Source organism: Haemaphysalis longicornis, unplaced genomic scaffold, assembly GCF_048455015.1.
Source record: "Haemaphysalis longicornis isolate Haplotype H1 unplaced genomic scaffold, Haemaphysalis longicornis Haplotype H1 scaffold_6, whole genome shotgun sequence".
Taxonomy (NCBI): domain Eukaryota; kingdom Metazoa; phylum Arthropoda; class Arachnida; order Ixodida; family Ixodidae; genus Haemaphysalis; species Haemaphysalis longicornis.
Window position 1 is genome coordinate 75224166 of NW_027526407.1, and position 25604 is coordinate 75249769.

Sequence of the window (25604 nt, forward strand, 5' to 3'; positions counted from 1 at the left end):
GCGGCTTAACAGCAGCGGAGCCATGGTTTTGTTTAGCGCAAAGAGTAAAAAAACCATGGGACTGTCTGCCTCTCTTTCTTCTCGTCTTGCTCTCATGTTCTCCCGCCTTTCGCACTAAATAAAACCATATATTACCCACAACAACTAGCGTAAACCGACACACTAATACACAAGAGAAAGGTGCTGCTTTTGTGTAGTGCCTCTTATCTCTCGGCATTTGACCAACTCCACCTTCCTGCTTATCTTTTCCCATCCTGATAGTAATGTAGTGCTCAACCTGTCCTTCTCAGCACTATCTAGATAAAAAGCCCGGCTGCCTAATAACACAGTCCCCATTTTTATAATGATATGATGGGCAAAGGGTATATTCATTGAAAAATGAAATACAGACACGAAAATATCAAGCAGAACACGTACAATTGAAAAATACTCTTCGTGGAAATCAAATGATGGCGTGTTATTGATACGTATTTGCAACGTCATATTTGCCGACTTTGTTGCAATTAAGCCACGCATCAATTTTACTTGCATTAAAAAAAATTAAGAAATTACACTATTTTTGAGTTCTGGTTCATATTCTTGTGTTTGCCTTTCGTTTGTATATCATTGCACAACCTTTTTATCCGTAATCTTCCACTTTAAAGCAAAGCTGTATGTGCCCTGGTTTCCACAAATTGTCTGTGTGGACAACTTGGCATAGAACGGAAATTTTTCACCCCCAAGAGCTCGAAGGACTGCTGGAATGACATTTCGGCTGGTGTTTTATATGCGAAGCATCTCATGCTCGGGGTTGTGTCCCTCCTTTCCTCGTTGTCGTTGTCCGCCGCCCGCACTCTACTGCGCATGCACGTCTCTTCAGCCCCGTCAGCGTTTGGGCTGACGTCAGCCCAGTCCACTATAAAAAGAAATAGCCAAGCGGTGCCCGGTTTCGATCCCACGACTCTCTGGCCGCAACGGGAGGTACGTGGCGCTCTTCCCACTGCGCTACAAACCGAGACGGGAGCGTGTGCTACGAACGCGCCTTGTGTCCTTCACTCATACAAACGTCAAGAAGCTACTGATACAACGAAGGCACGCGAAGCTGAACGTCAACGGAAATGACGAACTGAAAACTAATGGGAACTTCAATCGACCCCATGGCTGCTTCGCATACTACTCGGGGTTCCCCTACGGGAAGATGGTGTAATTTTTTCCCTTCCAGACTGCAGCACCTTGAAGGGTTGTCTTTCCTGTCTAAGCGCGCGTACATTACCGGTAGCCTCTTCATGTGTGCACAGGTGTTGGGGTGGAGGGGAGGGGGCATGCACGCACAGCCAGGCTTCATGCACTCACCGATGACAAGCCTGTCATGCTGGTAGGAGATTTTAGTGTGGTCCTCTCGTGACCCGATGTGACGTCCCTGAGCCTGCTCCCGTGGTCGAGCACGATGCCTACAACGTGGGAGGAATCGGGCAGCCCCATGTTTTTCCGCTAGAATAAAATGCTAGTGTTTGCATGCAAGTTTCATTCTGCTAATTAGCTAGGAAGCATGTTCAATTGCACAATTACAAACAAACGTGTTTTGTTTTGTGCACTGCTTGGACTGCGCCCGGCTTTGCTTGTCATCCTTCCTCATAGAGCGGAAAAGCACTGAATTTTTTTTTTGTAGATGATACATGGAAAAGTTAATTGGCGTATTAATAACCTCGGGAGAGCACAGCGGTTTGAGAATGGTGGTGCGGCAGTGGAATTGGGAAGCGAATATATATCTACTTCGGCCATGTTGTGACCCCGGATCTCAACCATGAGGCAGAGAGAATTAGAAGGATAAGAATGGGGTGGAGTGCGTTCAGCGGGCATTCTCAGATAATGAATGGCAGCCTATCATTGTCCCTGAAGAAGAAAGTGTATGACAGCTGCATCTTACCGGTATACGGGGCAGAAACTTGGAGGCTCACTAAGAGGGTTCAACTTAAATTCAGGACGACTCAGCGAGCAATGGAACGGGAGATGATAGGTGTAACATCAGGGGACAAGAAGAGAGTGGAGTTGGTCTGGGAACAAACGCGTGTTAAGGACATACTAGTAGAAATTAAGAAGCAATGGGCGTGGCCGGGACATGTAATGCGAAGGCAAGATAAGCGTTGGTTATTAAGGGTAACAGAGTGGATCCCTAGAGAAGGCAAGCGTGGCAGGGGTTGGCAGAAAGTTTGGTGGGAAGATGAGATCAAGAAGTTAGCAGGGATAAGTTGGTCTCAGTCAGCACAGGACAGATGATAATTAAAGATCCATGGGAGAGGCATTTGCCCTGCAGTGGGCATAGATAGGCTGGTGATGATGATAATGATGACGTAGGAAAGACAATCTTGTGTACCTTCATACTCTTGAGAATGATGATAAAGCTCTCCTAACAGAAAAGCATTTACACTGTGCTGGCGAAGATTATTTGCAGACCCTGCCCGGTTTTTATTAGGCACTTGAGTCAGTTTTGGTCTTAACTCTTAATACGTTCATATTAGGCATAAAATTCACCTCAAGGAAAAGAGATTCTTCTGTGAATGGAGCAAGTGTGTTTGGAAAGTGAAATTCATGCGTTGTTAGTACACGGAAAGAAATGCGCAAGCAGAGGGTTGGAAAGCAGGGATATATCATCACACCTTGGAAGCATGCCTGTTCTGTTCCGTAAATCAGGCAGATTTTTCATGTGTTGCGTTGCCCCATACGCCATGTTTTTTTTATCTTAGAGCATACATCAAAGTTCATGAAACTTTCATTTACATTTATTCTTCACTGGGAAATTCTGTTAATCATGTAGCTTGACAAAACATGCAGTGTGTTGCACTATATAGTCACACTATAGTTCACTGAAGCAGTTGTGGTTGAGGTCACTACGAGATAAAATTTGCCTCCGTGTGAAGTTTAATATTTCAAGATTTTCGAGATTTTATTTTGCCCAGTTTGACTTGGTAGGGCAGAGGAAAAATGCCATACGTTTTGCATTTTCCGTAATTTTTTTAATATTTTCTTATTTTTTTTTAGTTTTCCAAAATTTCGTCCGACCAATTCTCTCCATTTACGTTATTAGAACGATTACATTTTAAACTTTTCCGAAATCTGCAATTTTATCGAAATGCAGGGGGTTACACGCTTCTGGCAGGGAGGTGGGGGGGAGGGCAGGGGTACTCAGCAAAGAATACTCCGCATTAAAAAACGGCACGCCCAGCTTGACGGGTCCCCAGCCCTTGCGTATACGGTGCAAGGCATGGGCTAGCACAATATAGGCCTAACTAGCGTCACTAAATAAGCTACGCTTAAAAGCCTTTATTTTGTGACGCTAGGCCTAACGAACCCAGGCATAATAAAGCTAAAGAAGCAGGATATCTTCTGCGCGTTTGTTTTATGCCATGCAAATTTTAAATGCACATAAACGACCCTTTTACTTTTTTACAGGCTAGTTACTAAGTTGCCGACTGTATATTTCATTTTTTGTTGTCTTTTTTACAGGCTAGTTACTAAAGTTTGCCCGACTGTAAATTTCATTTTTTTTGTTGTAAATTGCTAAATATTCGGTTTGATTCGAAAATATTTACTTTGTGTTCACTTCAAAAGCAAAAAAATCACCACTTACGCACACCTAGAAAATGGAGAAATGCTGTCTTTTTCTCCCATATTTCTGTAAGCCTACAGAAGTATGTATTTGTTACATAGCACTATCCACTTTGCATATTTATGCGCTACCAGCTGCTGTTCGTGGGAACCTATGTAATGCAGACAGCTAGGCTTGTGTAAAAATGTGCATACATCGGGAATTTTTACTAAAACCTAACTACTGAAATCCTTCTACAAGTGATGGCTAAGATCCAGATACGCTTGTAAAGGACAACCAAGCTTCCACCCAAAATTTGTCACAGAACATCCGGGTCTTGACAGAATTAAGGTGAGACTTCCGTCATCACAAATTCAACCAAAATTGTTAGAAATATCACTGCTGCCAAGTGTAGCCGAAACTAAGGATTTAAAATCGACAACAGTAAGCCTTGCGACAGAAAGCAGGCTCACAAAGCACCTGCACCTTTAAGTAGCAGCTTTAGGGTAATCGCAAATGTAACTACCAGTTGCACCCGTAGTTGGCTGTCATTTACAAACATCACAAGAAGTGCAAGAAAAGTTCCACGCGGTGGAAGTAAAGCACGCGTGACGTGGGGGAGGTTCTCTTTTTCCACCAGCAGTTCTACGGTAGATACTGGCAGACAGGTAGTGACTGTGGGAGGTCTCTTCGGTAGCAGACGCGATCTGCCGCTGTGCGGCCAGGAAGCATGCCCCGGAGAATCCACAACACACGGACAGGGCATATGCTTCTAGTGCGCTTCTATAGTGCGGATTCAAAGGAATAAATGGAAAGTATGAAAATAAGCCGTCCACGTCTGCGCCAACTCAATGATGCAGTAAGCATTTAGCCCCAATAAAAGTTTGTGAAAAGGAAGAGGCAACCCTAAAGAGACCTCAACTGGTAATTACACTGGTAATGACACTTTGGGAAGTAGGGGGGGACAGGGATTAAAATCGCAGGGAGGGGGAGGAGGGGGGGCAGACCCCGCCCCCGCCCGTAGTCTCCGCCTATGGTCAAAACCGAATATAAGTGGTAGTGGCCGTGCGAGGATAGAGCGAACTCGGATAGACCGAATTATGCTTTATAGCGAACACTCAACGTTCTGCCATTACGCATGTAAAATGTTTTTTTTATAACGAAATAAACATTGGATACATCAAACTCTGAGCGCGTGATTAATCACCAAACGCCCCCCAACGCGCTTCTGCGCGGGCTGCGTCGATACTCCAGGCCGCCGCGCTGCATGCCCGCGCTTCTGTGAAGCGCAGAAGCGGGAGCAATCCGCCGTTGAATGACGAATTGAAGATTAATTCGCTGGCTCTTCCTAAATAAAGTTGAGAGAGACGCGAAAGGTAAAAGTTCGCCCAACCTTCGCTGAAGGTGCGTCCAATCGACCGCCAAACCTTCGAAGACCCAACTCGCAAACCAAGAACGAACCTAAGCATAGGCGTGCGCAGGGTTCTCGATTAGGGGGGGGGCTAAGCCTTACCTGAGCGCCCCACCCCCACCCCTCGGGAACTCTCGACCTCCTCCCACTGAAGGCCTAACGGTCAGAACGCAGTGGAAAGACGAGGAATTGTTATAAAATTTTTATTTCAACGAAATGGTATTGCAACACCTACAAAATATGTCTGGGCAGAAGTTTTTACTTTCATGTGTAACATCGGAAAACGGAGCCGGTCCCAGGGCGGATGCGGCATCAATATCACAACGCGCTGCCGAAAGAACTTCCATTCTCCCTAAAGCACAGAAACATATGACATGTGCACATCTGTCTTTTGTAAACTGCAACGTGGTTCCCGTGCGTACCGCTCAAATGCTAGCTTTTGAAATTCGTAAGAATTTAAGAAGGTAATATGGCCTGTTCTGAAACTCTTTTTACGTGGCTATTTTGCTCAGTACTAGGACGTTATTTTCGAGGAAAAGTATAAGGAGAGCAAGCTCCGCAGTAGCTGCAAATATGAAAATTAAGTGATAACGTGTTCTCACAGCGACCTGCTTTTAGTCCCCGCATTTCCGGGGCTGAAAGTAAACAGCTTTTGGAAGGTAACACGAGGATTCTTCGGTTGCCATGATCGTCAAAACACACGCGTGGTCGACTCATAACCCTATGGGACAGGTTCGATTGAGTTAAGGCATGGGGAAAATTTGGCGCCCCCCCCCCCCCTCTTTCCCCCCTGTGCGCACGCCTATGAACCTAAGCGACGACTTTTCGCGCACAAGTAAACGCATCCACGAACGATCTAAATGCATACCGATACGTGGCTCATGAGACGAGGGTATACTATTGTACTCCTTCTGCTTTATCGATGCGTGCATTGTCTTATCTAAAACCGTTTCCTTTTCGCGATTTTCGAGAAGCGTCTTGACACAATCGAAGCCCGGTTTCACGAACGCGCCGTGTGTTGAGACAGCTGATCAGGGCTCTTCGGTCGACCAGCCGGTCTATGGGGAGAGAAAGAAATAATTATTTATTGGAGAGTTTAGCTCCAACCCAAACAGGAGCTGGCTATTCCAGGCATTGGAGTATACAAAAGGTACAATACTTGCCCTAAGGTACAATACTTGCCCTAAGGAACCACAAGGGGTTAGATTAAGTACATTGAGACAGCAGCGGATGAAAGATGCGTACTCCGTAACTACTTGCTCTGTGTAGTACACAAGCACACCCACACACACACATATATATATATATATATATATATATATATATATATATATATATATATATATATATATATCAGGGTGTCGAACCGGAACCGAACCGAACCGAAAACCGGAACTGAACCGGTATTTTTGCCGGAACTGAACCCGAACCCGAACCGTTATTTTTTGATCACACTGAACCCGAACCGGAACTGAACCGAAAAAGAAATAACGGTTACCGGTTCATGCCGAAACGGTTCGACCCTCCGTTGTTGACATTGCACAGTCAATGCAATTCAGGCCTTTTTTTCTTTCACGTACCATCAACTTCGTACCCGCTGGCGCACTTTCTCCTCCAGACAATTGAACACTATCACGCTCTATGTAACAACAAGGGAAATGAATGAGCACCAATGTAGCAATGGTCTGTTGCTGCTGGAAGTGCGAGCGTAGTGCAAGCTGACCAAACGAAATGTCATTCTCCGCAGCTTGCAGGGGATATAAAACGACTTTGCCCTTCCATAGCTGCAACTTTAGTGGAACAATCAGGCTGCAGGAGTGCTCCAGTGCGCAGCAGCGAAAGCCCATACCCGATGTGTGCAAACGTTTTGCATTAATTAATTTTTTTAAAAGGTCCGACACCTGCAAATTGTTAATACTTGACAAGTGTGACCGCAGGAGCTGCTCAGTGGCTAAACCGCTTGCTGCTGACCACAAGTGGCTTCGATGTCCCTTACCCACGACCATTTTTTAGGACAGTACAGTGGACAAGCTCCGTTTTTTACAAGTGTAAATAACAACAGATATGTCAGGGAAAACTGTTAAGGTGCGCACTTAATCCCTTGGCAAGGAACTGCAGGCTTTGACCTTGTCTTGGAAGCAGAAACACTAATAAAGCAGATGACATGTGCAGAAAGGCAGGCCGGTACGTCACACTGTCCCATTCGCCCAGCGATCATCTTTTCTGTTCAGCAAACTTTCCTTCAGCCCTCAGGGCACCAAGTTCATGGGCTCGTGACGGTGGACGTTCGCAAGGCTTTCGATACCCTCCTTCACGACGCTATCCTGTCCCCCCTCCAAGACACTAATTGTGGCTCCCATCTCTACTCTTACGTTCGTTCTTTCCTTCGCTCCCGAACGGCTCGATTCCGGCTGGGGAACACACTATCACCACCGATCACCCTCACTCGCGGTACTCCTCAAGGAGCTGTATTATCGCCTACACTCTTTAACCTCGGCCTTTCCCCTCTTGCCAGAGCATTGTCCGAGATCCCGAACCTTCACTCAATTCTCTACGCCGATGATATTACACTGTGGTGCACTCATGGGTCTCCAGGGGAGGTGGAACTCACTTTGCAATGAGGCCTTGACCTCATTTCTCGATTTTTTGCCCGCACAGGCCTGCAAGCAGCTCCAGAAAAATCTGAGCTGCTCTTGCTTTCCGGCTCTAAATATCAACGATCTGTGAACCCGCTCTTGTCGCTTACCCTTGATGGTACCCCCGTCCCCCGTGCTTCCTCCTGCCGTGTTCTGGGCTTTCCCCTCCAAGACCATTCCTTCACCCATGTCATGAAGTCCACGATCACCACATGCCAACAAGTTACTCACTTGGTCCGACGGGTTGTCAAGCGGCGTGGTGGTCTCGATGAACGCAGAGCCAGTCAACTGGTAACAGCCTTCGCCCTCAGCAAAATCTTGTACTCTCTCCCATATTGCACATTAGCCCAGACACAATTGCGAAGGGTTCAGTCTGCCCTTAACACACTTTACAAAGCTGCCCTGCATCTCCCAATGCACGCATCTACAGAGAAAGTATACGCCACAGGTCTCTTCCTTCCTCTTCCCGATCTTTTGCGCCTCCACAGGGATCGACAGCTGGGCCGTCTGTCTGGTTCTAAGCAGGGCCATTGGCTGTTGCAGCAGGCGGGCATTCGGCCAATTGAGTTTCCTCTGCACAACCCCCAACGGCCTCTTCCCGGTAACCTCCGCTGTGCCCCCATTCCGTCCAACATGACCCCACGCCTTCACGAGGGAAGACGACGAGCTCGTGCCCACCACCACGAACCCTTTTCTCCGGACACTGTCACATGCTATGTTGACGCCGCATATAACCCTACTCGGGGCTCCACTGCTTGTGTCATTATGGCTAGCTCCAATGGCCCCCCAATCACCTCCACAGCAGGCCCTTTCTCCCATCCTACTTCACCCTTAGCACTCGAACTGGCGGCGATCGTCCACGCAGCTAGAGAACTCACTTTGCAACCCCGTTCTCCCCGCTATCGCATTTGCTCTGACTCTGTGGCGGCGATTCGAGCTCTTCGCGACAACCGACTTCCCGAAGATCTCCATGACGACATATCTGAATCTCTTTCGCTCCTCTCCCCTGCCTCGGTTGCTGTGGTGTGGGTGCCAGGCCATTCAGGGATCACCGGCAATCAGCTGGCTCACCAGCTGGCCCGCGAGATTACTAGCCGGGCGCCGGTGATCCCTTGGCCTTCCCCGCCCTTAGCGGACGAGGCATATCTCTACAAGAAAACCCTCAAACAACACTACAAGCATCTCCGACACTCACTTCAGACCCTTCCGTCACCCCACACTTCCTTATCTACTGCACAAGTACACACCCTTCGGGCAATTCAGCTGAACACTCTAATCACTCCGGCACGCCTTTACCTCTATCGTCGTCGCTCAGACCCATCCTGTCCCAACTGCGCCTGTACGTACGCAAATGTTGAGCACATCATCTTCTCCTGTCCAGTCGCCCAGCAGTCCCCTCATTACCCTAACCCTCCTCTTCCCAACTGGCGGGTGTGGTTGGCGTCGGCGGCCCTCGACGACCAGCTCAGCATGGTTCTTCTGGCTGAAGAACACCAATAGGTCTTAGTCTGACCGGAAATAAAGTCTTTTCTCTCTCTTTCTCTCTCTTTTCTGTTTGTTCTGCAGTTTTGTCTCTTTTAGATCTGCTTTTTTTTTCGAAGGTGCACTTGTGCTGGCTGCCCAACTCGCTACATTACTTCCGGTGCTACTCGTTCCGGAGGGGAGTACTGATTTGATTTGATTGTGGGGTTTAACGCGCCGACCCAGCACAGGCGAGGAGGCCGCCGTAGTGGAGGGCTCCGGATTAATTTTGACCACCTGAGGATCTTTAACGTGCGCCGAAATTTCGTACACACCAGCGTTTTTGCTTTTCGCCTCCAGCAGAAAAGCGGCCGCCTCGGCCGGGAATCGAACCCGCGACTTCGCGCTCAGCAGTGCCTTAGCCACTGAGCCACCGTGGCGGGCCGGAGGGGACTTGCTGTGGACGAATTAAAGAGCGTCTAGCCGAAAAAGTTCATCTCATGCTCCACGTGTCAAATTTCCCTTTCATTTTGCAACAGCATAATCTGTTACAAGATTCCGCAATGTAGCACACGGAACGATGGCCGGGGGTCAGGCGGTACGATGACATACTGATAGTAATGCACACATCCAGTATAGCTTTCGCAAAAGGAATTGCAGTGGTCAGAGCAGTATTGCAGTGACTGAGCGTTAACTAAAGCTTACTTTTAACAAAAGTGTGGCTAACACATTCGATAAGGTGGCAGCTAACAAATTATTCAGTGTGACGAAATGATCTAATTCATTGGTAGTATTTATGTGCCTGTAGTAGGATTTTTCTGTTTTGTTACAAATATGAAAAAAATGTGCGCCATTGGTATAAAGCGCTGATATTTGAACGCGCCCGTACGCAGACCTAAATTTGAGGCTTCAAGGTTAGCGTGATGCGCGATTCCATAGCGACGATTGCGATTTCAACAAAAAATGAAAGGGCAGAAAATATATCCCACCGTCATATCTCTTGGCGGTGGTTTTATGAATAGTCGCTAGGACAACATAAAGTCTGGATGAGAAAGTAGGTGGTAAATCGTCACCACTTCATTTGTTTTTCTAATATCTCGTGATTGTTTAAAGTTTGCTTTGCAGTTGCGCCACTGCCCTTGGGGAACAGCAGCATTTTGAATTTTTGTTTGTGTTTTGATTTTACTGTCGCTTTAAACTACGAAATGTTTTTTTTTCTAATTTCAGTGACAATTCAACTCATCGAACCGGTTCGCGAACCGGTTCAAGCTCCCGAACCGGTTCGCGAACCGGTTCGGTACGTGATTTTGTCGAACCGGAACTGAACCGGAACGAAATTATTTCACCCGTACCCGAACCGTAACCGAACCGGTATTTTTTTCGGTTCGACACCCTGATATATATATATATATATATATATATATATATATATATATACATGATTCCTTACAGCAGTGGAATATAGTTTAAAAAATACCAAGAGAACTATACACATCTATATACAGACGACAACCACGACGCGACACAGATAGTTTCGCCAATATACATAACACCCTTGTGTGTTTCCACACCCATTTCAGAGCGTTTCAGAGGAATGTGCACGCATTTAATAGTGTTCACACATCTTCGTCATTTGAAAAAAATTCCCTTAAGGCAAGGAAGGCTTTCGTTTGGTTGCGTACATTTTCCCACGGACCCAACAGTTTCGGCAAGGATAGGGGTGTCCGAGATAGCAGGTTAAGCTTATCACTTAGTTTTTTCCGATCGGTCGCATATAGAGGGCACTCAAGCAGGACATGATGCACATCTTCAGTTTGGTGTCCACAAGCACAACAGGTGTCATCAGCGAATCGAATACGGTAAAGAAATTTCTTGGTGTAGGCCACGTCAAGGCGAAGGCGATGTATTAGCCGACCGAACGACCCAGATGAGGCGCACACGGGTATGTAAGGTACGTGTCCACTTAGTATAACAGCGATGAACGATATTTATCGGTCAACCTGGTTTCCAAAGTAATGTGTGTCCTTAGTTTTTCAAATAATTTTTAACATCACCTCTGGTAAAAGGCACGGCGCTACACGTGGAATTTGAATGAGCGGTTGCTGCTAGTCGGTCAGCTCGTGAATTTCCTCTTATTTTAATGTGCCCGGGAATCCACTGAAATGTTATTTTCTGAGTTTTTCCTATGGGGAAATGTATTAGTTTTTTCACTGGACGTCGTGGGTAGCACTCAGAAAGCTTTCGCTATCCGCTCTTTCCAGCCCCTACAGGTGGCGCTGCGGAAAACGGCAATGGCGGACGAGACGGTGATCGGGCCGCCGTAGCAACATGCGTGCCAGCATCAGTAGCGGCCTGAAAGCCCATTGCTCCGCTTGAAACAACTACTTGCTTGAAAAATAAATGGATGCATACGTTGCTGATCGCGAGACAACACAACATTCGATTCGTTTCAGGGTGTCTGTTGCGGTGTAGAAAGCGCTGTGTGCGAGGCAATCCGCTGTGCATGCATGGCCCAGGCCGCACGGAAGTGGTTTGAGAACAACCCCGTCTTATTGGGCAAACAACCTGCTACAGAATGTGCAACGCTAAGTTTTGGGACATTATTGCAGTGTACGTCCATCAGTGCACGTTTTACTTTAGGCGAGTTCGTCTCCGTGGGTACACAGAAGCCCGTGCGCACCATGCGCGGGCGATATGTGCGTATTGCGGTGTTTTGCTTGGGTGTAGTAAAACTTAGTTACGACATTGAGTAGTCAAACGGCGAAAAAGAGGCTCCCATTATGTCGTATCAAGTGGTGTACAAACGATCGTGTTAGCATTATATGAAAAAAAAAATATTTTGTAAGCCCACGTATTTACGCGTGCATGTAGCATACACTGGCGTGTGATATTGAAGCGTACACTGTTAAACTACAGGCAGTACTTTACAGGTGTGCTACTGTCTTGTACTAACTAATTTACGTTAAAAACTAATTTACGGCTGAAATTACGTTGTGTTGATTTGACTGCCGGTAAGATTTTCAAGTGCGTCGATCCTTATTACCAAAACTAAAACGGGGTCTACGAAATGCATTCAAGAGCTCGCATTTAAACTACCAGACGCAGTTACAGTATTGTCGTTTCTAAAACATCTCGCTTAGACACACTTATTTCGATATTCAATGATTAATCAATAAACACATCCCACATTTGCTTCTCGCCTTCGCGTGCAAAAAGTTTTAAGTCGTTTCTTTATTGAAATAAAAGCAAGCGGATTGGACAGCCTCTGCTGCTTATGTTTGGAAGCAGTGGAATTGAGCCAATTTAATCACACATATAAGCGAAGATCGGTTGACACATTTTGCGGCAGTGAATGTAAATAGTAACCTAAAAAGGCGATCGCAAGGTTATGCAAAAGGCCTACAAAATCAGCGTCCTCGCCGCAAATAACTATTAAATGTGGCAGGCGTAATTCAGTAAAGAATAATTAATGCCCCACGTACGCACGCTTGGGTCGGAAGGGCTTCAATTTTTGGCCGCAGCAGACACCAATGAGTCTCCAAACTCTTTCGTTTAAATGCAGCTTATATAGCTTTAACAAAGTTGAGAGAATATGAACGCTCGTTCAGTCTATATTTCCCGATTATTTATACGGCATTGTCGAGTACTATATATGCAATTACAATTTTCCTGTCGCTTCTGCGAGCCCGCACGGATGCCGCCGGCCGCCTCCGCCGGAGCGACCGGTCCGCCGATCACCATCTCCCGGCTTCGAACAAATTCCGCGCGGCGTCACTAGCGTCGCTGGAAAGAGCGAATAATAGAAGTGGCTCTCGTTGGGGAAGCCATGTACAGTGCAGTCCACTGTTAAAGGGAACACAGGAATTCATTTCATACGCTCGTAAAATGCGCAGTGAAGCTTGTGTGCTCGCGTATTCAGTGCCTCCGGTTGTGACGAAGGCCCAATATTGGAGGCACTCCTTCCCCTGCTTTCTGCACACCTGCGAGTCAGCTTTAACAGACTTTCTGAAATACGCAGTCTTGTTCGCTTTAACAGCGAACCGCACTGTACCTTGCTCCGCACTGCACTGCATCGACCGAGCAACGTTTCTCAATAAGCTCGCGAACAAAGCCCAAAGAACGTCCCGTGTCGGCAGCTCTCGCATTCAACATGTTTCGCGCGCTTTTTTAATTTTTTTTAACGCCGACCTCAAAGCGAACAACTGCGCGGCGTGCGCACAAAGCCGCGAAAATGGGGACACTTTAACGACCGCAATCCGAAGCACCGCCGTGCACTCCCGAGGCCCGAAATCGCCCTCGGCAATCTCTGGAGAACTTTTAAAGGGAAAATATTTTCTTAGAAAGAGGTTGAAAGGAAAGCGTGACATTCGTCCCTCGCTACAGCTCCCCGCCAGCCCTAAGCCCTAATACATTTTTGGGGGAATAAGAGGGGCTTTAAAGTTCCCGCGCACGCAAACGCCCGGCTTTGTTCGACGAATGCCCGAAGATGACGGAGGGAAGCGGGTCGGGAAAAGGACTCAAGTGTTGGGAAACCTGGGGAGAGCGACCTGCACAACCCCGCACCTTGAACAGCCGCCTTTGTTCGGCGTTGTCGTCATACCTGCTTGAATCGAAGCCCCGACAAAGGTGGTTTCGACACAAAGGAGCCAACGAAGGGGGAGCTACAGAAAGGGAGGAAAGAGCGTTCGAATGGGGCTTCGGGGTGAAGCTTCAGGGCAAAAGAGGCACGTCTTTTGTCGGGGCTCGGGGCGGGTACTATTGCACGGCGTCGAGAGTAAATGTATGGTTGTGTTCAGAGCGAGGGCTCCGGTGTAAGAGCTTACGACACCGTGCATGTAACTGCATCCACGCTGCCGCGCAAGCGAACAACCTTTAGGGTACAAGACCCACGGGTTGTGCACTCGGTGAAGTTTGTTGTTTAAGTCGAATGACTACACCAAAAGTTTTTTGCGACGTTTGTTGACACAGGCCAACGATGAGGGTGTAACGATCGGTAGTGTAGTCTTACCGCTGCGACACCTCGCGGAGGCATTGTTATCTAGAGGGCGTCGCCCAGTCAAGCAATAAGGGAAGCTGATGACAGAAATGAAGAATCGAAGGTTGAGTCATAGCCCCCCCGCGAGTCTTGTGCATTTTCTTGCCGAGAAAGGGGAAGGGGGGAGATGAGGGGGGGGGGGGGGGGGAAGGTCTGGTAAATGAAACATCACACTGTCGGGACTCGTAAGTCAGCGGGTGGGCGAACGAGCCTTGCGCCAGAGCCAGAAATCCAGCGTTCACTGGCTAGGTTACACAACTGTCGACTTGTGCCACTATTTTCGAATTTAGTATTCAAAAAAAGAAAATAGTTGGGGGAAAACTTTGAAGACAGGGCGCGTATCAATATTTTTTGTTTGTTCACTTGCTCGCCTGCTTGCTCGTACGTTTGTTTGCCTTTTTGTTTGCTTGCTCGTTTGCTTGTTTGTTTCTTAAAAAGCCTTGTTTGCTTGCTTGCTCGTTTGTTCGCTTGCTTGTTTGTTTGTTCGTTGAAAAGCCTTGCGGCTTGCCCGACTGTTTGTTTGTTTTGTCTGTTAGTTGAAAAGCCTTGTTTGTTTGTTTGTTTGTTGAGAGGCCTTGATTATTCCTTGTTTGTTCGTTCAGTCGTTCGTTTGTTGGTTTGTTTGTTAAAAAGTAGTTGACTTTTTCACAAATGCCCCGCTAAAGCGCCAGTTACGTTTAACGGCAGAGCTGTTTAACCTTTTAGTTCCGCCGTTGAGCGACACCTAAAAACTCAGCCCAGTTGAGCCGGCTTCGTCCAGGCTTGCGCCACGTGGGGAGCTCGCAGATAAATACAAGAAATACCGAGCGCACGTCAGCGTCCGCCTCGTGGGGAGCGCTCGATCGGCGTCGGTCACTTCGACCTTCGAGAACACTCGCCCAGGGTTACTGGCGTGATCTCTCTCGTGCTGTTCTCATCAGTTTACGTGCGTTAACGCCTGAAGTTGGGAGCACAGATGCCGACTTCGAGCTACAGACTCGGAGTTCGCGAATCGGGATGCCGCGGGTTCTGTAACACGCGTTAGCACGTTGTAGAACATGCTAACGCGGTCCACTTTGGAGAGATGTGAAAGGGTGCGGATTAAAAAAATGCAATCTTGCTTCTGGCCAGTTTTTTTTTTTTTTTTTTTCCCACGATGTTCTGCACTGCTAAGGCATTGGGGTTCCGTCGGCGCCGTGGCTTAGTTGGTTAAAGCGCCTGTCTAGTAAACAGGAGATCGTGAGTTCGAATCTCACCGGTGCCTGGCTGATTTTTTTTCTTTTTTTTTCTTTTTTAACATTCTTTCTCGGTGTTCTGTGACATTTAACACCAGTTTGATACCCGCTGCGGTGGCTCAGGGGCTGAAGCGTTGCGCTGCTGAGCACGAGGTCGCGGGTTCCATTCCTCGCCGCGGCGGCCATTTTTCTGATTGAGGCGAAAAGCATAAAACACCCGTGTGTACGAGATTTCGGCCCACTTTAAAGATCCCCAGTTGGTGAAAATTCATCCGGAGCCCTCCACTATGGCGCACCCAATGGGCGCGCCTCATCTCCTGCGTTGCATCGGCGCGTTAAGCCCTACAATCAAGTTTGGTTCTCGCAACTGGGACGAAAAGAAATGGAAAAGCCTCAGTTAAATACAACATTTTGGTCGGATTTTAAGCCATATGCATTGTGAACGCGAGTTAACGTTGCTCGCATTGGTTAACATTGATTGGTTAGGTCGAGGCTTTATTTTTACGATTTCTCTTCGTTCTCTCTTAAGTGGGTTGGGCACCTTATTATGGCTGTTTTCAAATGTGTTAAAATTTCTGTTTCTCAACTGAACTTTTTATTCCTACGCCTCTTTCGAAGTATCTGTGTTTACGTTGCTATTTGCATTGCAGTGTTTGATGGCATTCTGCATGTATGTGCTATCATGAGCAATATGAGAGGAAACACAGGAACGCGTTGAGAACAACCTCAGACCGAGCTATGGGTCATACGCAGCGGCCGCCGTGGGAAACAAAGTGGAAAGGAGGACGCTGTTCTAACAACTGTCCCCATTCCCGCCGTGCGACTTATCGACTGTCGGACGATACCATATTATCGCGAAATGACGTAAGCTGCTGCTTTGTATGAAGCCCAGTGTGGTGGGAGTGCCAACCGTTAGTGGAAGAGCGCCATCCTTTCCAGCTTTGTTTTTCACAGAGATATCCGCATATCGCTCCGATTCTGTTTCGAGGCTGTTTGCCGCGCGTTCCTGTGTTCCCTTTCATATTGCTCATAATAGTACATGTATGAGTACAAATATTCAATGCCTTGCCTGTCCTGCTTTGGCCATTCCATTCATCCGTCTGGAGTATTATGTAAATAAACAAATTTACCATAATCCCTAGAGTATCTCATTTGCTCTGATTAAAAGGCATAAATGCAATTGCTGCCTTATACTATAATGGACAGTAGCAGTGCAGATTTGTCTTCTTCGTGTTACCTGCTCTGGGAGTAAACGCTCAGCCTCTAAATAGACCGAGACACCGGTAAGAAATGCACAAGACCCCAACGTGGCTCCCCCCCTTTTCCCTCCGTGTCGCTGCTATTTTTTGCCCTCGGAGAACGATGTCAAAATTTGGCTCCAGTTTTCTGCAGCGATTCCCCCCAATTCCCTCACGCTCGAAACATTAAGACGCGTTTGTTTGCTTCCTTCTTTTATATCAGGCACAGATGCAGGCGGTAGCACCTAAGAGCGCGGCCGCTGGATGAAAAGGAGTGGAGAGAGAGTAGAGCCCTGCGCCACGTCGTGTGGATCCCAGTTCCGGCGTGTCAGCAGAGGGCGCGGACGTCAAGCACAGCGCTTAGCGGCGCGCGAATGGATTTCGCCGCAGGGCGTGACGGCGTTACGCCCGGACATTTGGGACACGGCTGTGCGGGCTGTGCAGTCAAATCGTCGCGCGACGCACCGAACTGCACACGCACGACGCCGCAAAAATAAAGAAACAGGTAAGTAACAAGAAATTGCGGAGATGTACGCGTCGCATAAGTGCGGGTTTTCTGCTCGGCACGTATGTAGTCGCATCTCGCTTCGTCCGACGGAACGTCTCAAAGGAGCATGCATGAAGACGAAGCACAACCGCGGGTTTTAGACTTTCGACTCACGAGGATTTAGGGCTTTTTCCCAAATATAAAAAGGACAAAAGTTGAAATTTCTCACGTTTCACCCAATTTATAGATTTCCGAGTCGAGTCAGTTAAATGAAGGCAGAGCGGGGCCAACGAAACCACTGGTTTCGAACTCGCCCCAAACCCAAACGAGCTTGCTCCACCTCTCCTCACTATCAACGTTCAGGCTGACATCCGCTTAGGTGATTTTACCTGAGGAATAGATGGACCCCATCAGTCTATTATAAACTACTTCGCTTTCAGATTTACCTCACTTTCGCTCTCACTCTATTTCGACTCTACTGACCTTCAAAATGGCGCCTGTGGATAAGTCTTCCTCCATGGAATAAGTAAACAACTCAGCATGCATATCCGAGTGGTGAGACGTATGAGCTTGAGGTCTAAGTCATGTTTTCCCTTGAAAATGACGCCTATTGATAATTGATATACATAAAATACCCAAGGAATTTGCCCTTATTTCCACGCTCAGACAGGTTTTACTCACTTTCAACTCCCGCCTCCTTCTGAACCAGCGTGACCGCTAGGGTGCGCGCACACTCTTCACAGAATAGGGTGATTCGATAACAGCGCCGCCGTACAGGGTGGAGACACCCTTTGAACGGCCCCGTGCCGCCGCTATTGGGTCAAAGTGCTCAACGCGCTGTTCTTTTCGCTTCCCACAAAACCCATGGCAGCAACGCGAAACAAATAAGATGATTCAATCTTCGCCAGTCCGCGTTGCGGCGATAATTATAGCGCGGTCTTGATACAATGACTTGCTTCGGCGGCGAGCGAGTGACCAAAATGGCGGCGCCAACGTATGCGTGTCTCCACCCTGCGCGGCGTACGCGGGTGAATCGAGGAACTCTATCACAGAAGCTCCGCGTTGCGACACTCAAGCCCGGGAGCGAAAGTTGACCGCACTCTTGCATAATTCAACGTTTCTATCGGCGAACCGAGCCAGCATCTAGTGACGTCTGCACGGTGGTATGATTCGCGAAGTGAGCAGAAAGCAACGCCCACGTAGTTCACGTGGGAAGCTGCCCGATGCCGAGATGAATTTGCATGTGCCTGATGTGCGTACTCTGCTGCTACCCGCCGACGTATCGCCTTTCACTCGTGCGTGAAAGATCGCGCGCATTCCTCTGGCCCCGACCATCCGTTCGAGCACTGAGAAAGAGAAGGGGAAGAATGATAAAAGGGTGTGCATCCTTCGCAGGTAGCGAAATAAACATGAACGTTTTTTTTTTTTTGCATTCCGTCGCTAAGTTGACTCGCGATAATTCCAAATCGAAGGGACCCCAGGATTTTGTTTGAATTATCAGAAGTTCTCATGTACGACTAGGGGCAACATACCAACTCGTGTTGTACTGAAACATTCACATATATCTAATATTACAACCTTTACACACTATGTCAAAGTGCTGCGTTCACCCTTTCTAAAGAAATCGCGTCCATATCCCGAAGAAGAAGAGGCTTACGCGCACAGACCAGGTGAGTCGGTCGCGCTACACGCTACAATTAAGACCATTCAACAAAGTCCAAATAAGTAAAATTCCCCGCCAAGCTATAGGCACGGTAATGGGACGCACGGCTCCGAGGGCAGAACTGGCCGAAATGGCCGCCGCCACGTTCGACAATGCGGCCAACATTGCTCATATTTCACTTTATGATGAGAATCATGCTGCTCGCCTCGCGCAAATTGACCACCTCACCCTCCGACACAACGGCAAGGTTGAGACTAACGTCACTAAGTAAAGGCTTTTAGAGTATCGGTACTCTTTTCTCTCATTGTTATGTGCCGCCAGGATTTTCAGGGGTCGGTCGGCACCACGTGATATTTGTTTACATATGGGCTCAGCCATTTTGTTTCTGGGCGCCTCTCTCTCTCGCGCTCTCTCTCTCTCTCTCTCTTTGCTGCGCGGACGCTAAAGCGGTTGGTCACACTCTGCCCGTCACAACCCGCGGTGGTTTCGTTGGGAGAGATGGCAACACTGCAAGCCACAAACAAAATGGCCCCCAGGCGCTTCCGGGTGTACGAAGTGGCGGTACTCTTAAGCGTAGCTTATTTAGTGACGCTAGTTGATACGATCGATGTGGTGGTAGAATTGACCCCTTAGTCTGGGAACACTACTCGGGGCGTCATACAAGTCGACCCCGCGGATAGCAATGAGGCGATTCTAAGCTGGTTACGCTGTGAGCAAGCAGATGTCCTGAAGGTCCAGAAAATCGGAAAGACAGATCAGGCCATTCTAAATTCCCCCCAACCTTCCCAAAACAGTCCTCTCTCGCTCTGCGTCCTCTCACCCTCATACTCAAAGAAACACGAGGCACCTGCAAGATTCCTGACTACACCACATTTATGAATACAGCTATGCCGCAGTATACTCGATCCCACGATCAAAAAACCCCAGGACAGGCATAATTCCTGACAAGCGGTTCGACACCGTCATGGGATGGCGCTTGCAATGAAACCAGAGAAATCATCATTGCACATATTACACCCCTGTCACACGGCAGATCTAATGACAGTTACAGCGAATGTCATTCGCTCTAAATGTCATAAATTTGACGCTACACGAGAATACCGAATGACATTTAGCGACTGAGGTCCCGGACCTCAGTTAGCGTCCAAATGAGTAGCCCCGACAGCAGTGGCGCGTCACTAGACACGAAAGTTCAGGAATAAACCAAAGAATACTGTCTCTAAAGACTGTTAGTAAACTTATATTTTCCTTTTCGTGTTGTTGTTGAAATAACGAAAGACAAACAGGCACTAACAAAAAAAAAAAATCTCGTCCCCAGTGCGCGCGCTACCCTAATACGGATTTTTTGCGGACTTGCCTCAGCTTCTGATATCTACCGATGTCACCTAAACCGGTAATTTTTTTTATTCTTATGTTAAGTTTTTTTTCTAAATTGAAGACATTCTAGATGCGCTTTAAATATAATTTTGCGGTTTTGCGAGCTCGCTAGTCGTCACCGCTATCACAATCAAATGGCATTTGTTTCGCCGTGTAGACCCGCACGGCCGAACCGAATGTCATTAAGAGCTAATGTCATTCACTTTGAATGACATAAGATTTGTTGTCTGACAGGGGTATTACACCCCCAGGCGGTAAACCTATGTTGATTGCGTCAGTGTATTAGACGGCGCCATCCCTTCCACTCTGTACGATTGGATATCGCACGTTCTCCCTCTTAATTTTTCGGGCCACATCATTATAGGGGGCGATTTTAACGCCTGGTATACCCTCTGGGATTATTCCTCTTCGAACTGCCGGGGCCGGCTCTTAGAGCAAACCCTCGAATTCGGGCCCTTGCAACTCCGCAATGAAGATGGAGTCTCCGCCCGTTTTGGCCTCTACTACGGAATAAGATAATCTTACTCCGTGGCCTCTACCATTCACAGGACGATACAACACCGAACTTGACCATCACCACCCCCGGAACACTGAAGACATTGCGCACATTGGACAGTACCTGGGGAAGTGATCATTAGCCCATTCTACTTAAAATTAACAGCAAGAAATTAAGAACGAGTACGACATATACCACCGCGCAAACTGGAACTCTCTTTTCGCAAGCGATCCCTAGTTGGCCCCCATTCATGACCTTGGATGATTTCGTCCCGCCCTTGACCACTACCCGTTCGCTCGCTACTGAAACGATTACCAGTACCGCTGAAGTTGACCGCCTGGATTCCCATACGTCTCAACTTCTTCGCGAGGCTGAGCGCTTTACCAAGCGTTATAGACCACAAGGGAGTCACGTCACCATCATTTGACGCAGTTGAAACATCATTACCGGGTTATTCGGGAATATCAGCTTACGCTTCAAAGTGAGAATTGGCATAATCTCTGCCAGGAACTTGGCCACGAGACCGGACTCTATCGACTATGGAATATTTTTGGTGGCATGAATAGTTGTGCGAAAACCCGCCTCCCCATACTGGATGAGATGTGTCTTCAAAGGTCCCTACCGTCAGGCGGAAGGTACTCTATCCACGCATTTTTTTTGCGCATGCTGCGGATGATCCTTTCACTTTCCTGGTTCTTCCTGTCATCGACATCGACCACTCACTTGAAGCACTTCACTCCCCTTTTACCATGGGAGATTTACGGATCACCATTTCGCAAGGAAGACCAAAGTCGGCGCCAGGGCATGACCGCGAAAACCTCTGCAATCTCCCCCCTGCATGCAAGGCCTGGATGTTCTACTGCAATTGGTGAACCAACTATGGGACTCAGGCGAGGTCAATGACTCTCTCCGGGTCACGATCACCCACCTAATCCCAAACCCGGCAAGGACTCTCGCAATCCCCAGCACCACCACCATTTTGCACTGACCCCCGTCATCCGTAAGCTTATTGAACGACTTATCAATAATAGGCTTGTTTATCATCTCGAACGTACCGGGTGATTTCATTCTGCACTCGAAGGTTTTCGTCCTCACATCTGTACTCATGATTATTTGTGGCTGCTTAGACGTGTCATTAACAGGACATCCTTCAAGGAATTTCCTAAGTCCTCGCCCTAGATATCCGTGAAGCCTTCGACAACATTGGTCAACCAGGCATTCTGCAAGAACTCGCTCTCTCCTTTCCTAGACAGAAGGCTCAAGTTTGAAACTTCCTCCAGCACCGCCCGATTCGTCTCAATCCCAGACAAACAGCCCACCACTTACCACCTTGATAGCGGTGTCCCTCAGGGATCAACCTTGGGACGTATACTTTTCAATCTGGCGATGAATCGTGTAGCTCGTACTTTGGAACAAGACACTGCCGCCCGGTTTGCTTTCTACGCTGACGATGTTGTCGTATGGACCGAGGCCAGCGATATCCCTTGCAAAGAGATCATGCAGTCTGAACTGCAAGCTGCGAACTTCAGTCGGGAGAGCAGCTTGCCCCGCTTCCAACCTTGCCAAAACGGACTGTTCAGCGTCTACTTTAAACGTGCTACGAATAAGGACCAGATAATCTCTCTTGAAGTAGAAGACACTCTATTATAATCTCATAATGGCACTGTTCGTCTTCTGGATCTTCCCGTCAGCAGTTGCAACAGCCCGAAACCATGGATTGCTTACCTTAGGAAGACCTGGCGTCCTACTTTCCATCTGGTCACCCGGTTTCCAAAATAAATATGGCGTTGCACACCAACACGCCCGTACCATGCTTGCTCGTGCAGCTTCCCAGTGGATGATCTACGACCTTCTCATGTTAGTGCCCTTCGCAATCTGAACTGCCACCTTCTCCGTGCAATTAGGGACCTCCCTAACTTCATGCGAGTTGATATTCTGCATCAAGTGGTCGAGTGCTCACCGAATTGGATCAACTAAAAAGTGATTTTAGCAAAACGAACTTTCCGCCACCCATTCCTCCATGGGAGCGACCTTCTATCGGCATTCCGCGCCGCAGACCAATTAGGAGAGGCCACCAAACGGAACGAGAGCAGTATGTTTGGACCCTCGACGACGACAAGGCCGAGGATGAGGCACACATTTACACAGACGCAGCGGTTGACGGAACGGCGGCCATAGCCTGGGCCTCTGCGGATCTCCTGCAAATAAATGGATCCCATCACATCTCTAATACATACGGGCTTTTTGGAGCAATTTTTGGAGCAATCCGGCGCGTTGGCGACTATTCCTACACCCTCTCCCTCAAGAAGTTCAGAATATTCAGACTCCCGCGTCGCACTTCGAGAGTTGAACCGTGTGTTCTCACCTGATAGCACGGCGACCCGCATTATGATTTCGGTACGCGACCTAGAAGCATAAGGCTTCACCATTCGCATCGTCTGGACACCCTGGCACACCATGGGTGCCCATGGCAACCTTCTGGCACACGCTGCTGCCAGGGAGCGACTTCAAGCACCTCCCACGGTTCCTAGTGCACCAACCCCTCTCTCCAGTCGGATTGGCAACTCCGGCTTCGGCATCTAAAGAAACTAAGCAGACAATATATTGTCACGAAGCCAAGGACGACGCAGTTGTCTTGAAGGAGAAACAAGTTTATTGGAGCGAACTTGTGCTCCCCTAACAACTCAAAAGAATACAGAGGCGGCGAAGAAGCGGTCAACAAAGTGACTTGCGCAGACGAGTGTCGTCGAATCGAAATACCGCGGCGTCTGCTCTGCAGGCTTTTATCTTTCGGCGCGAGTGTTTCTCGAACCGTCGGTTTACATCCAGAACATTGTAGATCAAAGAAGATTATTCCAGGCCAGTGACATTAGGGGGAAACGCTCTCCTTATCCGAATGAGATAACCCGTGCGGCATCAAAATAAAGAATGGAACGTGCGCTTCGCTTGGGACACAGATAACACAGCCGGGCGCAGCCGGGCAGTAAAAACAAACCACAAATAAACAAACCCAATGCTTGGTTCGCGGCAATATGCGAGATGCGACCCCGGACGTCGTCCTCGACCTTCTCAAGCCTCTTTCACGCTCGGGGGAAATATTCGCGAACAAAGTCCACGCTACGAAGGAAAGCTTGACATCCACCTCAATGCAGCCGTACGGCTAAAAAGGAAAGCTGTACAGCTTTCTCAGAAACTTTGTATTTGAGGAAAAATTCGTCCTGGTCCAGGATACCACCCCCGGAACCACCGCCTATCTAGGGCAGTCGCTCTACCAACTGAGCTACGCAGGAGGCTAGTAGTTTGTAACGTGAGAACGAATTCATCAACAACTCGAAGTGATGGACAGGTGCTAATCGACCAGATTTAGGGGAAACCCTCGAGGTTGCGTTTTTTCAACTACACTGTTAAAAAAACTGTTAATTTACGGGACATGTCTATGCTAACCTTGTTGCTAGAACGTGTGCCGCACTACAAAATTACGGCACACGTTCTGTAGCATTAGGTGACGGGAAGTGTTCCGCGGTTCTAGGTTATGGAACAAATTCCGTATTAACTGGATACAGGAAATGTTCCGTACAAATGGGGGGCAGTAAAAGTCTCCTGTAGCTAGACTACGGAACATGTTCCATATTAACAGCGAACAGAGAATGTTCTGTAAAGCTTAACTACAGGAAATGTCCCGCATACGTGGGTTACGGAACAAACTCTGTACAAGGTCAGTACTCCGCACAAATACACTACAGGAAGTACCGTACAACGTAATTACAGTACAATTTCTATTTTTCCTAACTACAGGAATTATGTTACGTCTTTTTACGGCACATGTTGTAGAAACCGCAAACCGTTAAAATGGCAAGTGTACTCTGTGCTACAATAGAGCTACAATAGAGCTTTCGTAACGATAAAACACACTCGCAGCATACGCACAGTCAGAAAATGTGCTGGAATGCAATGCATTTTTACTCACTCTTAATTTATGAGAAAGCTGTACAGATTTCCTTTGTAGTCATACGAGTGCATTGAGGTGGATGTCAAATTTTTCCTCGCAGCAACTTACTCCGCCTTGGGGATTTCCCCTAAATCTAGTCTAGTAAAGTCTACGCTAATGCGGCCTACACCACTGCCCAGACTGCGGTTGCGATGCCACACCAAATTCATTTCATCTTATCTGGCTCTGTCCCGCCTTCGACAGAGGCCGTGCGCACCTTTTAGCAATTGGCCCGATTCCTACATCCGAATCCGAACACTTACGTCGGGTGCGGAATGCGCTATTGAGAATGGTCTCTTCAAACTGGTGAAGCCGTCTGTCCGGTTCTCCTAGAGGGCGCCACACACGCTCCATTTGCCTGATTTAGCTTTGCGTGAAAAAGGAACAAATGAGTGAACTACTGTGAACCCCATATGAACAGCGAGCTTTGGCATGACCATAGAACTGCGTGAACAGTGAACATTTGCTGAACTGCTCTTTCGCCTACCTTTCTACCCCTATACCTTTTTCCCTCTCTCCCACAAGGATATCTGGCATCTCTATCTGAATTAAGTGATTCTCTGTCTCTCTTCTTTCATGAAAGTGATCTAAGAAAGGGCCAGTAAACTGGGAAAGTTCGGTGTTAATAACGTCAATGTTTGCATTTCGGTAATCTCGTAATTGTTTGGTTCTGCTCATTGTTTTCGTGGCAGGTGTGCTAACTTCAGAAGAGAGAAGCCAGTGATCTCTAAGTCCTGAACAATGATACTTCAGGGTCGAGTTCGGGGTGGGTAGTCAAGACTAGACCAAAGGTGTTAGCGACTCCATTTGCGACTTTTGTTGGTTTGAGAATTACTTGGGACAACGAAAACAAAGAGCGCAGGTCCAAAAATTCGGCACCCTGAGTAGAGGGCGGGATGCATAGCAGAAGTACAGGAAGTCCATGAAATTGACGGAAAAGTAAGATCACCTAATAAAAAGAGCGAGTTAGATATCGGGGTGTCGTGTGGTAACAAAATTGAGGGAATTGTGCACTTCGGAAACGAAACTAGGG

The 25604-nt window shown here is 47.8% G+C and overlaps 1 non-coding gene across 1 annotated transcript; it reads left to right on the forward strand.

Moving 5' to 3' along the window:
- Positions 1-15277: 15277 nt before the first annotated feature.
- Positions 15278-15351, forward strand: Trnat-agu (transfer RNA threonine (anticodon AGU)). The gene has a single exon. It is a non-coding gene; the product is annotated as a tRNA-Thr (tRNA).
- Positions 15352-25604: the final 10253 nt, after the last annotated feature.